This window comes from Bombina bombina, chromosome 5, assembly GCF_027579735.1.
Source record: "Bombina bombina isolate aBomBom1 chromosome 5, aBomBom1.pri, whole genome shotgun sequence".
NCBI lineage: Eukaryota > Metazoa > Chordata > Amphibia > Anura > Bombinatoridae > Bombina > Bombina bombina.
The window spans coordinates 1,142,625,988-1,142,642,520 of NC_069503.1; positions in this window are offsets into that span (position 1 = coordinate 1,142,625,988).

Here is a 16,533-nt window from a genome sequence, read left to right on the forward strand (position 1 = left end):
CTAAACATGTCCCAAACATTATCAAGCCAGAATTTCACTCCATTTTTGTCCATCCAGCCTTTTGGTTGAACTCTAACGATGAGAGATGGGAATTTCGCATTTTTGCAGCAGAGTTTTTCACTTAAAAATAACCAGTGTTTTCAGTTTTCATGCTTTTCTATTACATTTAACAGCTGGTTAAAAACTTGGCAGATGTTAGCACAAATTGCCTATTTCTTCTTAGTTTCTACTATAGAAGACGGAATGATTTCTGTATAGATTGTAGGTAGTGGGCGGCACAGAAATTTACATACTGTATGTTTATGTATTTAATATATACTTCAAACTACAACTAATCAGCGATCCCCTAAGGTGTAGGAAATCAAAGTAAGTGTGAAATTCAATCAATACTCTGTATAAAATAGTCCCAATGTACAACCCCAATTCCGAAAAAGTTGGGACAGTATGGATAATGCAAAAAAACAAACAAAAAGAGTCATTTGAAAATTCAATTCACCCTGTACTATATTGAAAACACATTTATGTTTTACTTCATGAGTTTAATGTATTTTTTAAAATATACACTCATTTAAAATCTGATGACTACAACACGTTCTAAAAAAGTTGGTACAGGGGCAATTTAGGAATAATAGCGCTGTGACAAGTTGAAATAAGAAGATAATGTGAAACAGGTGAGGTAATCGTGTAATCATAGTATATTAGGAGTCTCAAAAAAAGGCCTAGTCGTTCACGAGCAAGGATGGGTCGAGGCTCGCCAATCTGCCAAGTGATGCTTCAGTGAATAATCCAACACTTTGAGAACAACATTCCCCAAAGACAAATCTGGGCTCGGGAATACTTTGTTAAGCCTTTGTCAGTCAACAACATTAACCGCTACATCCACAGATGCAATTTAAGGCTTTACTATGCAAAGCAGAAGCCATACATCAACACTGTCCAGACGCTGACTTCTCTGGGCTCGGTCTCACCTGAGATGGACAGTAGCATAGTGGAATCGTGTTTATTTATTTTATTCTTCAAAGTACAACTAAGCAGAGCTCCTCTATGGTGTAGGAAATCATAGAAAGTGTGAAATTCAATCAATACAATGTATGTACGAACATTTGGATAATATAAAAAATGGCGTTGTAGGTCACAGTGTATCTTATCATTGTAAAAACTATTAGTTGCCATTTTTTCTAAAACTTTATTTGTCTTACCTTTACTACTATAATTATGTTTGTAGATAAGATACATTGTGACCTATGACACCATTTTTTATATTATCCAAATGTTTCTATACCCTATGTTTTCTTTTCTTACGACCAATATAAATCATCCCACAAATACGGGTCAATTCATAGACCACAAACATAGAATTGCATGTGGTTCTACAATTGATCTTAAATTCGTTGGTCCCAATTGGTAGTTGTGTCATCATTATCTACTGTGGGGAACATGCAGCAATTGGATTTGCCACATTTGTATGTACCATGTGTTAAAGAGAACCAGCCTGATGATATATTACTCCTATGGTTCATAACAGGTTTAAGCTTAATAGGGGCCACTAGGCTTAGTAAATCTTAGTAAAAATGTTTAGTGCCGATATTAGGTTGTAGCATCGAACAGGATAGGATAGAGGCGTAGTTAATAATGCCCATCATGTTTAAATTTATTTCAGTTTCCCTGAGCAGTTAGCTCACATGCTTTTGAGAAAATCTGTCTGTGTACAGACGCTACACATCAAGGGAGCAGGGAGAGATAGGCTGAGTTCATCATGGATTAATAGCAAACAAAGAATAATAAACAAAGATAAGCAGTGCTAATTTATTACATACTAAAAGTTCCATAGAAATAGGGGAAATCCCTCAAAAGTCATTGAATTAAGCCAAGGAATGCTGCTGTGCACAAGTCCGTGGGTTCCTCCTCCACAGAAAGACAGGCAAACAGGTAGCTACAAAAGAAAAATGAGACAGCAAAATCCTCGATTCAAGGTAGCAATTTAATAATGTCAGTATATTTATGAAAATCTAAGTAGTGCTGTTCAAATAATATATCAGTCTATCTCAGGGTTATAATATAATACCTTTAATAATTATCCTTAAAAATAGAAACCCTTAACTAACATGCATCTACTAGAAACCATACAATTAATATAAATACCTGAATTCTTTTATTAAGTTAATATCCATGAACATATTGAATATATTTGCAATACCAGAATATGACACAATATTATATGCGTTAGAAAACTATTTAAATATGCTATGCAAAGTTCATACACGTTTACCTTTAAAACCAGCCCTATTTACAAATAGCCTTTCATTCAGTTTACACAATGAGACTTAAAATCTTTAACTGCTGGGGGGGCGGAGCAAGCCAAGCTACTGAGCGGTCGCATGCTAAGAGAGCTCTGCTCAAACACTATCTTTTATTTGTAACCAGACTGCTCAGAATATCTTAAAACTTTACCAGTTTATATCTATGGACCTACAGAACTATATAAAGGAGATCAGGGAGAAAGAGCGGACCAAACTTTACCAGTTTATATCTATGGACCTACAGAACTATATAAAGGAGATCAGGGAGAAAGAGCGGACCTGAAATAACGAACCCGACTGTTTCTTTACCACCTGCAGCTCGCACAAGATTTATATGAGGAGCGGCCATCTTACAGAACTTGTGGAGCACATGGTTGAAGCTATCTGTTGTATACTGCTTCGCTATTATATGCCCCAAATCTGTAACAGCCAATGTTGCCTCCTTGCAGCTCTTTGGGGCCGTTAAAACCAATTCTGGAGAACTTTAACTGTCGTAACCCTGCCATGATGTACATCACAGATCAGTGGGAATGTAGCGCGGTGCTCTCATTAGACCGGCACTATCGAGATCTCAGGCAGTTTTTTCAGATGACTATAACTACTCTACAAGCAGAATGGTACGGACCGGAGGGGAGTCCCCCTAAGCCACCTAACATCTGCAAGGTATAGTAAACAAAACAAAACAGAATAAATGCACTCAAATACTTATTGTAAAAGAAACAGGTGCTGCCTAGAAAATAATATTTTCACAAACATAGCAAGAAAGTGGATTCCCCAAATTGAGGGGTTTCCAAAAGTCTAGGCTTAATCAGCACAACCGTTAGTAATAAAAACTCAAGAAACATAAGTGTCAAAAAATAAAAATATCCTTTAATAAATCACACAATTCACAAACATACCACATTCATGCATGGGATCCCAGTAATAAAAAGTCAATAGACTGAGAGCAAACTTCTGGTGCACCAGGGTGAACTGGATATGTATGTATTAACCAGTGGTATTAGATATTTGTAATCCACAAAAAAGATAGCTCCATATCTTTAAAGTCCCCAAAGTGCCGCTCTGCTGGACTAGCCAGACCAAACCCTCGACTCAAAGACAGTGATCGAATCACCTTTCAAAGCATACTTTTTCAAGCCGTGTATGTTATTCACAGGTACATCAACTGTCATTTCCTTCTTGACCACATCTGGTAAATAGTACTACCTGTGTTTGTAGTGCCAACGGCAGAATCTTCAATGCTTACATGGAGTGCGGTCTTTACAGGGCAGGTCGGGGCTAGTCGGGATCCAATGCTGCGGAAACAAAAAAGAGAGGCTGTAAAGCACCGACGAGTCTGGACGCTCGTTTCACTCCTTCACATAATGCAGCGTGGAGCTTCTTCCGGGTGCTGACGTCACCTAAATTAGAGTATCCTTTTATTGGTGCATGGTATTTACCGGTCATTGATTGATTCGTTGCTCTTCTTGTCAATCATGTTTTAGTTATTTACAAAGTAGCAAGACTCATCCAATAAATGTAGCACTTCAAAACGTAATGTTTGTTGCAAATATTTTTTGTCCAATTTCTTACGTGAAGTATAGCCGACTTAATACCATAAAGGAAAAGCAAAAAAAAGCAAAAAAGCCAAACATTCATACAGCCATTCACAATACACACAAACAACCATAATTAAAAACAAAACATTAATCTTTATTTATTTCAAAAATGTTTCTCCTAATTCCAAATAATTTCAAATCTTGCTTTATTTCTTACATATAATATAACTTTGTGCGTGTATATTTCCAATTTTTTCTAACCACGAAAAGAAAGCTATCCTCAATTTACTTTAACGCTTGTGCTGCTTTTTCAAAAAGGATATATATAAAAGCTACATTCAAATAGATTCCAAATTATTTAGCTGGTCGATATACAAACAGAGGGGGTTTCAGACCAAAAAGGAAGCAAATTCCAACTTCTCATTAAGTCCATTTGGTGATAATGTATTCAATCTATACATCCATCTTGTCTCTTTTTGTAATAAAATTGTGTCGATATCACCTCCACGGATGCTTAACTTAACAGACTCTATACCAATAAATTGGAGACCATCAGTTTTAGATCCATGAAACTGTGCAAAATGCCTTGCAACTGGGCTGTCTATATCACAATGCTTAATGTCATCTCTATGTTCAGTAATGCGAGATCGTAGCTCTCTAAAAGTTTTTCCTACATAAAACTTTTTCCACGAACAAAAGAGAAGATATATTACTCCTTTAGTAGAGCAATTGATAAAGGAATTGATCTTATACGTAATCCCTGTATTAGTACAGAATGTCTTGGTTCTACACATAAACTGGCAACATACACAGTGGCTACAAGGTGAACTTCCAACCACTTTATGGGCAGCTTTTTCTAGCCAATTGCCTGTAGGGACTTTATTAAATTCACTCTTGACAAGAATGTCTTTTAAGTTATTAGGCCTTCTCGCAGTCATAAGTGGGTAATCACCCACATATTCATGGAGTGTATTATCATTAGTCAAAAGGTGCCAGTTTTTCCCTAGGATAGATTTTACCTTACCAAAGTGTGTGTTATACTTAGTGATGAATCTGATCTTATTCTCTTCTTTTTTGTTTTGTTTGTTTTGGTAAAGGAGATCCTTTCTATCCTGCTGTGATGCTCTAAATAGTGCTCTTTTTACACACCTCTTTGAGTATCCTCTTTCAAGGAAACGAGTCATCATCTCTTTCGCCTGTTTTCTGAAAACATGATCTTCAGAGCAAATTCGGTGCAAGCGCAGAAATTGCCCATAAGGTATACCTCGCTTCAAATTTTCAGGATGATGGCTAGTTCCTAAAAGTAAATTGTTAGTTGCAGTTGGCTTACGAAAAACTTCAGTTACCAATATCCCTTCCTTTTTACTTATTTTCAAGTCCAAAAAATCAATTGAATTGTAATTGTAATTACATGTAAGAAAAATATTTTTGTAGTTTGAGTTAAGCAAAGTGACAAACTGGAGCAAGTCAGATTCACTACCATCCCATAATAGGAGGATATCGTCCACATATCTTATCCACAGGGCTACATGTGCACCAACTATCTCAGCATGTTCACTAAAGACAGTCTGATCTTCCCATCCACCAAGATGTAGGCATGCGTAAGTTGGTGCACAAGAGTGAATTTAATAAAGTCCCTACAGGCAATTGGCTAGAACAAGCTGCTCATAAAGTGGTTGGGAGTTCACCTTGTAGCCACTGTGTATGTTGCCAGTTTATGTGTAGAACCAAGACATTCTGTACTAATACAGGGATTACGTATAAGATCAATTCCTTTATTAATTGCTCTACTAAAGGAGTAATATATCTTCTCTTTTGTTCGTGTAAAAAGTTTTATGTAGGAAAAACTTTTAGAGAGCTACGATCTCGCATTACTGAACATAGAGATGACATTAAGCATTGTGATGTAGACAGCCCAGTTGCAAGGCATTTTGCACAGTTTCATGGATCTAAAACTGATGGTCTCCAATTTATTGGTATAGAGTCTGTTAAGTTAAGCATCCGTGGAGGTGATATCGACACAATTTTATTACAAAAAGAGACAAGATGGATGTATAGATTGAATACATTATCACCAAATGGACTTAATGAGAAGTTGGAATTTGCTTCCTTTTTGGTCTGAAACCCCCTCTGTTTGTATATCGACCAGCTAAATAATTTGGAATCTATTTGAATGTAGCTTTTATATATATCCTTTTTGAAAAAGCAGCACAAGCGTTAAAGTAAATTGAGGATAGCTTTCTTTTCGTGGTTAGAAAAAATTGGAAATATACACGCACAAAGTTATATTATATGTAAGAAATAAAGCAAGATTTGAAATTATTTGGAATTAGGAGAAACATTTTTGAAATAAATAAAGATTAATGTTTTGTTTTTAATTATGGTTGTTTGTGTGTATTGTGAATGGCTGTATGAATGTTTGGCTTTTTTTGCTTTTTTTTGCTTTTTCTTTATGGTATTAAGTCGGCTATACTTCACGTAAGAAATTGGACAAAAAATATTTGCAACAAACATTACGTTTTGAAGTGCTACATTTATTGGATGAGTCTTGCTACTTTGTAAATAACAAAAGCATGATTGACAAGAAGAGCAACGAATCAATCAACGACCGGTAAATACCATGCACCAATAAAAGGATACTCTAATTTAGGTGACGCCAGCACCCGGAAGAAGCTCCACGCTGCATTATGTGAAGGAGTGAAACGAGCGTCCAGACTCGTCGGTGCTTTGCAGCCTCTCTTTTTTGTTTCCGCAGCATTGGATCCCGACTAGCCCCGACCTGCCCTGTAAAGACCGCGCTCCATGTAACCATTGAAGATTCTGCCGTTGGCACTACAAACACAGGTAGTACTATTTACCAAATGTGGTCAAGAAGGAAATGACAGTTGATGTACCTGTGAATAACATACACGGTTTGAAAAAGTATGCTTTGAAAGGTGATTCGATCACTGTCTTTGAGTCGAGGGTTTGGTCTGGCTAGTCCAGCAGAGCGGCACTTTGGGGACTTTAAAGATATGGAACTATCTTTTTTGTGGATTAGAAATATCTAATACCACTGGTTAATATATACATATCCAGTTCACCCTGGTGCACCAGAAGTTTGCTCTCAGTCTATTGACTTTTTATTACTGGGATCCCATGCATGAATGTGGTATGTTTGTGAATTGTGTGATTTATTAAAGGATATTTTTATTTTTTGACACTTATGTTTCTTGAGTTTTTATTACTAACGGTTGTGCTGATTAAGCCTAGACTTTTGGAAACCCCTCAATTTGGGGAATCCACTTTCTTGCTATGTTTGTGAAAATATTATTTTCTAGGCAGCACCTGTTTCTTTTACAATAAGTATTTGAGTGCAGCTATTCTGTTTTGTTTTGTTTACTATATTTAGCCAGCTCCGAATAAGAGTTTTCATTACCTTGGAGTTTCTAAGCTAGCACCTTACTAAAATTAAAAAAAAAAAAAAAAAAAAAAAATATATATATATTTAAATACTCTGATTGTTTATGTATTTAATTAAAAACTGTTACTCATTTTTGAATACATTTGTGTCCATTAGATTCCATTTTGTTGGTTTTTTATAAAAATGGCATTTAAATTATCAGACGAACGCTGGTCTACTGATATTAATGAAGCTTTTATGTTGACGGGGGATGTGCAAATAGAGGGGGAAGATGATCTTATACATGATGTTGTCTCTGCTTTCAAATTGTACAAAAAAAGACTTACTAAATATGTAAAAATTAAATGGGAACATCAGAGTCTCACCAATTATCTTAAAATGGAGATAATTCCAAGAGGCCTAAGAATTCGTTTGGACCCTGGCATTAATCTCCGAGGTGTTGACGCAGACAATGATTTTGTGGTTAAATGGAACGAAATATTATCAAAATGTTCGCTTGACCTAATTGCATTAATTATTGAGGAAGATGGGAAAAAGTTGGAGAACTGTAAAAAAGATGTTGATGATATATATGAATGTCTACAGAAATTTGAAAGTGACTCTTCTTTCAAAAAACTCAATAAAGAGACACAAAAACTTATAGAAAAGTTACAGAGTGAGTTAAAATCACGAAAAAGGAGAAAACTGATAAGAGATCAGGAAGATTATAGGAGAAATAAAATATATATATATAGGAATAGGATCAATACTAGGAATTTTTACGATTCAGGTACTGACAATTCTGACATAGATTCAGATGGTGAAAATAAGAACGGTAACGATAATTCACAGATGCACCCTTTAGGCGTAGGACCAGACGAGGTGGGAGGAGGAGACACGGGTGGACAAACTCAAAACAGGAGAGGAGGGAGAGGGAGGGAGAACAGACGCAATCAAGGTCAATATATGATGACCAGAAACAGGATGAGATTCAATTAAAAGGAATGACTAGTTCACTCCTGGGCCCCCCCCTTCCCCACAAAAAATGGGTATTGTCAACCTTTCCTCCTTCCCTTTGAATAATGCACATGTTAAGGTATTGGAAAAAGGCCTAAGTTTCTGTCCATCTAATAATTTAGATTTGTTTGAAGTAACCAAAGATCTTCACCTGTTTGCGAGAAAATTAGCCTTGAAAAAGATCATGACACCGAAAGTTCAAATTAATCTAACATGTAATAAAGAAAGAGATGCTCTTGATAGTTTAGAAACTCTGCTTTATGAGCAGAGTACACAGAATATCGATATCCTTCCAAAAACTGACTTAAAGAAAAAATCAACCTACATGCCCTCCTTTTCCTCCATTCCTAATATTTCAATCTTTGTACAAAATGTATCTCGAGAGCTAGCACAAATTAAGAACACAAAGGTTGTGAATGATAACCTTACTAAGGCTGAACGCAAGGCTTTAAAAGAACTGACCAATCATCAGGAGCTGGTCATAAAGCCTGCGGATAAGGGCGGCAACGTCGTTATCCTAAGCCAAGAGTATTACATTAAGGAAGCAAGACGGCAATTGTTAGACACAACTCAGTATGAAAAATCTTCACTTGAAGATTTTCATAAATCACACAATGAACTATTATTTATGTTGAATGATGCTCGAAGGAATAACCTGATCACAGGTCAGGAATTCACTTTCCTTTTCAACCATAAACCAAAAGTACCAGTATATTACTGGATTCCAAAGTTACATAAATCGATCCACAAACCTCCAGGCCGCCCAATCATTTCTGGGATTGGGGGCCCCACAGAGGGTATTAGTAATTATGTTGATACATTTTTGCAACCATTTGTGAAGGATTTGCGCACATTTGTGCAAGACTCAACTGATGTAATTAAAAAATTGGATGGGATTAATGTTACTGATGAAACCTTGCTGGTGTCTTTGGACGTCGAATCCCTCTATTCCTCTATCCCCCACTCTATTGGACTTAAGACATGTGAACATTTCCTGAGTACAAGAGGAATGGGGTACAAAAAACACACTGATTTTGTAATACAATTATTGAAATTTATTCTGGAAAACAATAGATTTTTGTTTAATGGAAAATGTTACAGACAAAAACGAGGAACAGCCATGGGGGCTACATGTGCACCAACTTACGCATGCCTACATCTTGGTGGATGGGAAGATCAGACTGTCTTTAGTGAACATGCTGAGATAGTTGGTGCACATGTAGCCCTGTGGATAAGATATGTGGACGATATCCTCCTATTATGGGATGGTAGTGAATCTGACTTGCTCCAGTTTGTCACTTTGCTTAACTCAAACGACAAAAATATTTTTCTTACATGTAATTACAATTACAATTCAATTGATTTTTTGGACTTGAAAATAAGTAAAAAGGAAGGGATATTGGTAACTGAAGTTTTTCGTAAGCCAATTGCAACTAACAATTTACTTTTAGGAACTAGCCATCATCCTGAAAATTTGAAGCGAGGTATACCTTATGGGCAATTTCTGCGCTTGCGCCGAATTTGCTCTGAAGATCATGTTTTCAGAAAACAGGCGAAAGAGATGATGACTCGTTTCCTTGAAAGATGATACTCAAAGAGGTGTGTAAAAAGAGCACTATTTAGAGCATCACAGCAGGATAGAAAGGATCTCCTTTACCAAAACAAACAAAACAAAAAAGAAGAGAATAAGATCAGATTCATCACTAAGTATAACACACACTGGGGTAAGGTAAAATCTATCCTAGGGAAAAACTGGCACCTTTTGACTAATGATAATACACTCCATGAATATGTGGGTGATTACCCACTTATGACTGCGAGAAGGCCTAATAACTTAAAAGACATTCTTGTCAAGAGTGAATTTAATAAAGTCCCTACAGGCAATTGGCTAGAACAAGCTGCTCATAAAGTGGTTGGAAGTTCACCTTGTAGCCACTGTGTATGTTGCCAGTTTATGTGTAGAACCAAGACATTCTGTACTAATACAGGGATTACGTATAAGATCAATTCCTTTATTAATTGCTCTACTAAAGGAGTAATATATCTTCTCTTTTGTTCGTGTAAAAAGTTTTATGTAGGAAAAACTTTTAGAGAGCTACGATCTCGCATTACTGAACATAGAGATGACATTAAGCATTGTGATGTAGACAGTCCAGTTGCAAGGCATTTTGCACAGTTTCATGGATCTAAAACTGATGGTCTCCAATTTATTGGTATAGAGTCTGTTAAGTTAAGCATCCGTGGAGGTGATATCGACACAATTTTATTATAAAAAGAGACAAGATGGATGTATAGATTGAATACATTATCACCAAATGGACTTAATGAGAAGTTGGAATTTGCTTCCTTTTTGGTCTGAAACCCCCTCTGTTTGTATATCGACCAGCTAAATAATTTGGAATCTATTTGAATGTAGCTTTTATATATATCCTTTTTGAAAAAGCAGCACAAGCGTTAAAGTAAATTGAGGATAGCTTTCTTTTCGTGGTTAGAAAAAATTGGAAATATACACGCACAAAGTTATATTATATGTAAGAAATAAAGCAAGATTTGAAATTATTTGGAATTAGGAGAAACATTTTTGAAATAAATAAAGATTAATGTTTTGTTTTTAATTATGGTTGTTTGTGTGTATTGTGAATGGCTGTATGAATGTTTGGCTTTTTTTGCTTTTTTTTGCTTTTCCTTTATGGTATTAAGTCGGCTATACTTCACGTAAGAAATTGGACAAAAAATATTTGCAACAAACATTACGTTTTGAAGTGCTACATTTATTGGATGAGTCTTGCTACTTTGTAAATAACTAAAGCATGATTGACAAGAAGAGCAACGAATCAATCAACGACTGGTAAATACCATGCACCAATAAAAGGATACTCTAATTTAGGTGACGTCAGCACCCGGAAGAAGCTCCACGCTGCATTATGTGAAGGAGTGAAACGAGCGTCCAGACTCGTCGGTGCTTTGCAGCCTCTCTTTTTTGTTTCCGCAGCATTGGATCCCGACTAGCCCCGACCTGCCCTGTAAAGACCGCGCTCCATGTAACCATTGAAGATTCTGCCGTTGGCACTACAAACACAGGTAGTACTATTTACCAGATGTGGTCAAGAAGGAAATGACAGTTGATGTACCTGTGAATAACATACACGGCTTGAAAAAGTATGCTTTGAAAGGTGATTCGATCACTGTCTTTGAGTCGAGGGTTTGGTCTGGCTAGTCCAGCAGAGTGGCACTTTGGGGACTTTAAAGATATGGAACTATCTTTTTTGTGGATTAGAAATATCTAATACCACTGGTTAATACATACATATCCAGTTCACCCTGGTGCACCAGAAGTTTGCTCTCAATCTATTGACTTTTTATTACTGGGATCCCATGCATGAATGTGGTATGTTTGTGAATTGTGTGATTTATTAAAGGATATTTTTATTTTTTGACACTTATGTTTCTTGAGTTTTTATTACTAACGGTTGTGCTGATTAAGCCTAGACTTTTGGAAACCCCTCAATTTGGGGAATCCACTTTCTTGCTATGTTTGTGAAAATAACATCTGCAAGGACCTTGCTACCCACACCCCTATCACGCAAGAAGTACAGTGTGATTCAGGAGACAACTTTACTCAGAGACCCGATGGGACTGACATAAGCTCGCAGAACACCACTTATCCCGACGAGGACTCATCTCCGGCTCTGGCAGCTGACATACGAGTTCCGACTGTTTGGGCCACCGCTGGCAAGAAATCATCTGCTCAACCGGTCTGCGTGATCGCCGCTTCATTTCATCTTAGAGTGGGAACAAACTTTACGGTTCACGCGGCTACCTTGCTGACCTACCCCGCATACTTCACCCTCAAAGGTAAACTTTCCCTACATGCACAGATGGGCACTTTGATTTTGGGGCTTCCCCTGACACTTACCTACCACGCTCTCAGCTGCCTACGGAGTGCCGCATCCCAAATAGATACTGCTCTTGCTTTTGCGACTCCTAATACAGGGGTAGGCTGAATCACTACATACTCCTGGACTGATCCCCTGGTGTGATAGTGCCTTACATAGGCCTGCATGGATTATATTCTGAAATATTAGACTAGGCTGAGGCCAAGTATTAATAAATGCATCCGGGACTTTACCTGAGTTTAGTTATAAAATGTTTAGGTTTGTATTTACTATGGTTTAATATGGTTCAAAAAGGTATAAACAATCTTAGTTGCTAAGTAAGAGAGCCATGTGTTCAATATGTTATGTCCATAGGTCAGCTACTACCTCACTCATCTCATAAAAATCCCCAATGCAGGATTACTGCAACATATCCATATATTTTTATCTTAGGACACATGGCTTATGTTTAAATTACACTTGGTACAAGATAATATTTAATAAGTAGCACTACCTTAGGGCCCCTATATAGCTACTCCTTAGTGTGCTCTTTGAGGCTGGTCTGACAATATAGAGTGGAAAAATTCACTACTGGACCCCTACCTTACCAAACATACTGTATCTACTAGTCTATGAAACACTTGTTCTAGAAACTAGGTACCTTATAGTTTCATTAATATACTTCAAAGAATAGTAATAGGATTCAAGCCTATAATAGTTTAACATTAAATGCTCACTCAAAATGTTTATGTCGGTTTAGAAGCCTTTTTTTGGCTAAGCACAAAGAGATTGTTAAAACTGGCTATATCTATTTACACTATTTATGTATGAGATGTATAACTAAGTGCTTGAGCTTAAGTACATAGCAACATCATTCTTTTAAGCCACTTAGGAGTTTAAGTTTTATAGGATGATGTATGTCTGGCTTTTCATTTTACGCCTTCAGTATTACTCCCCTACATTTTAAGTAGCTCATCTTACATGGATAGAAGGACTTTAATAATTTTGATAATTAGTAAAACTGTATGATTAACCATACTGAGATATCCCACTGCAGGTTCAACTCTCCATTATGGAGTATATGTCTTCAGCAGTTTCAATGTCATATTGTCTATAGCATAACCTTCCTTTCTTTGACTGCTATGTTTGAATATTAAATGCGTACTATAAGTCTGTCACAAAAGTGCAGCAACTAATAGATCTCTGGTCCACTAGAATCTGTTATTTGAATTACCTGCAGGAAATGCATTGAAAGCCTTATGCTAATGAGACCCCTAATTAATCACACTTTCTATGTGAAAGTTTTTATTTGGATAAAATACTGGTCCTTGCTGAGCCCCTCTCCTCCCTTTCCCGCCGGTACTTGCTGCCTGCGGGTCATACCCATATCCCTTCTACCCACATCGCCTAGAGCCGGCACTCCCCCAGGAGAGGAGCTCATGCAGTAACCTCCTACCCTCTATATATTTTAATTTTTTCCTCTACACATAACTCTACCTGTAAATTTGTAACAGTATAATAAGCCTCCTAATAGCCCTACTTGCATTATTGATTTGGCATTCTAAATAGTTCCGCCCCCCCACTCCCTTTTATTCCCCTCCTTTTCTAACATAAGCGGCTCTTGCCCGCTGACTTCTTTCTTCTCTTTTCTAGACCACCCTGGTCTGTGAATGCCTAAACAATTACTGCCCCACGACTACCTCAACCCTATTTGAATAAATGAACATATTACTTTTCTTCATGGTAAGGCGTGGGCCACATCTATTATATCTATTATATATAAAATATAAAACTGAGGTTCTATTATTCTATGTACAAACATATACCCCGGTATCAACATCCATGTGTACAAGGCTAAACCTAGCAATCTCATATGCCTAGTATCTGTTATTAATGTCTACCTTTTCATAAGGGCGTTATGTCTACGGGACACAGATGTAACTTACATGACTATTCTACATGTTTCCCTCCGAAGGCATATAGAATTTATTCAAAGTATGTTTATGTTATAAGGATGTATTTTTCAGAATTGCGCTATTATTGTAACTGGATGAATATGTTGTGAAACTCTATTATAACCTCAATAAAAAATTTAAATTTAAAAAAAAAAAAAATCTTTAACTGCTAACAATTCAAACAATACACTCAGTTATTTAACCACAATTTATTCTAACACACTTCTGAGTTATAATTATATATTTGCACAGATAAACAATTTAAGATTAGGATTAGTTTAACAATACATAGGCTATGAAATGCTAACTTGAAATGTAAACTATTTCTTTAACTCTGCTACATACAGCAATAGTAAATGCTTACTTTAAAAATGTTTTGCATACAAACAGGCAAGCTAAGAACTATCCAAAACGATGACACACAGTTTAAAAGTACAATCTGCTCTTTAAATCTATTTGTTACAGCAATCTCTTAATACATTACCAAAAAGAGTACCAAATCGATATCCAATATTCCTTGATAGGAATATTTTCACCTCAGAAAATACCAATAAGTATAATTTGCAGTCAATGAGAAGAATAGATCAGCTTTGCTTGAGTAAATGGTATTTCACGCCCAACAGGAACCAGTTACAAGTTTAGCTCAGCAGAAATCTCTCTTTCTCTTTCTTGCAATAACTTTATATGGGTTCTCCTCACTGGTTAAATTGGAAACGCCCAAACAGAAACCTTGTCTCGGATTGGTTCTTTGAGATTTCATTTTAAACACAGCCAAAAAGCCTTCTGGTTGTAGTTCTCGTATGGCAACACCGGGTGGCAGCATTACAAACAGACACAGCAATACATGCAGCATGACAATACATACAGATTCATTTAACCAACATTTTTAGACAGTGAAATAAATATTTCTTCAAAGTGTGTAACAAATACCATAATTTCCCTACATTATCAAGTGATATGTTTATATGTATTGCATTATATAACATCCTTCATTCTGATCAATTTGACATGAAACACAGTATGTTCTTAACACCATACCATATCAAAACAATTATACTGCTAATTTTTCCAGATTGGTAGTATTTAAAACTCCTGATATATTGCATTTATTCAGATACAGCATGTTACATTTCTGTGTATTTCTTCCTGAATACATGAATCCTGTCTATGTAGATCTGAAATAAAAATAAATGTTAATAATCACTTTTCTTCAGGTCCATAAACATCTATTCATGTTCTTAAACACACAGAGGCTAAGATATTTTATGCTTTCAAAAATATATATAGGTATATACACATTCATTTCTATGCAGATCTGAAATTATATGTCTGAAAAATACAAACAATACAGAGGTTATTAAACATTTTAGACTGACTAAAATAGTTACCTACCAAGCTTAGCAAATACCCATGTAATAATAGAGAATTAGACAATTTCCCAAATTTCTATATTTAATACATTCTGAGGCATGCATTCAAAGATGATTATTTGCTGTATGTTCAGTAAATTTCAATGTCACACCTTAACATGTGTCTTTGAGATTCCAGCAATCTAATTTCCATCTCATCAAGCTTCAAAAAGGATATACCAGACACCCCGTCTCCATTCATTGTGTGGTGTCACCTATCTGACAATCTATCCTCTTAAATTACCTTTTATGACTCATCCTGTCTCAAACTATAAATTCTGTTCTTTCTCAAAATCACTTTTACAAATTCCTTTAAGTGATTGTATTAAATTGATTAGAGCAAATGTTTTAGTGTCAGGGGGAAGTTTTAATTATAATCTGGTATGGACTTCATTTTCACACTCTAGCTAGAAAGTGTTCCTTTTAAATGACCTCTCCAAAGATAGCCCTGACAGCAATTTCTTTTGATGAAATTGGGACAAAAGGGTTTTGTTTATACAGCCAAACATCATCTGGCATAGATGACTGCAATCACAGTGAACAGAGTTGCTGCAAATAGTCTCATATACAACCAATCATGTGGTCTTACTAACTATATATATGAAGATTATATATATATATATATATATATATATATATATAAATAAATAAAATTTTCCTCTATAATATATATATATACCCTGACATAAATCCCCCTTCCAACTTCAAATAGATGTAGGACACATGTATTTGAATTGGCTTAAGTCAGTGGTACTGTGTGAGCGTCAATAGTATGCCTCATAGATAGTCTTCTATGGAGAAAGTTCGTCATTTTTGAGCCCTTGTCCTCATCAGCTAGGCATCTTTAAACTACAGTATGTCTTTAGTGCATTTGGGGATATGACACTTCATTCTCCCTCTATGATTTGTAGTTGGGATCTGGGATGACATGCCCGCAATTGATTGATATGGACCCATTTATCTATGCAACTTTCATTTTTGGGGATCCTTATTTTATAGGCCACTGGAGATATTTGGTCAGTAATGACAAAAGGACCTTTCCATGAGGGAAGACATT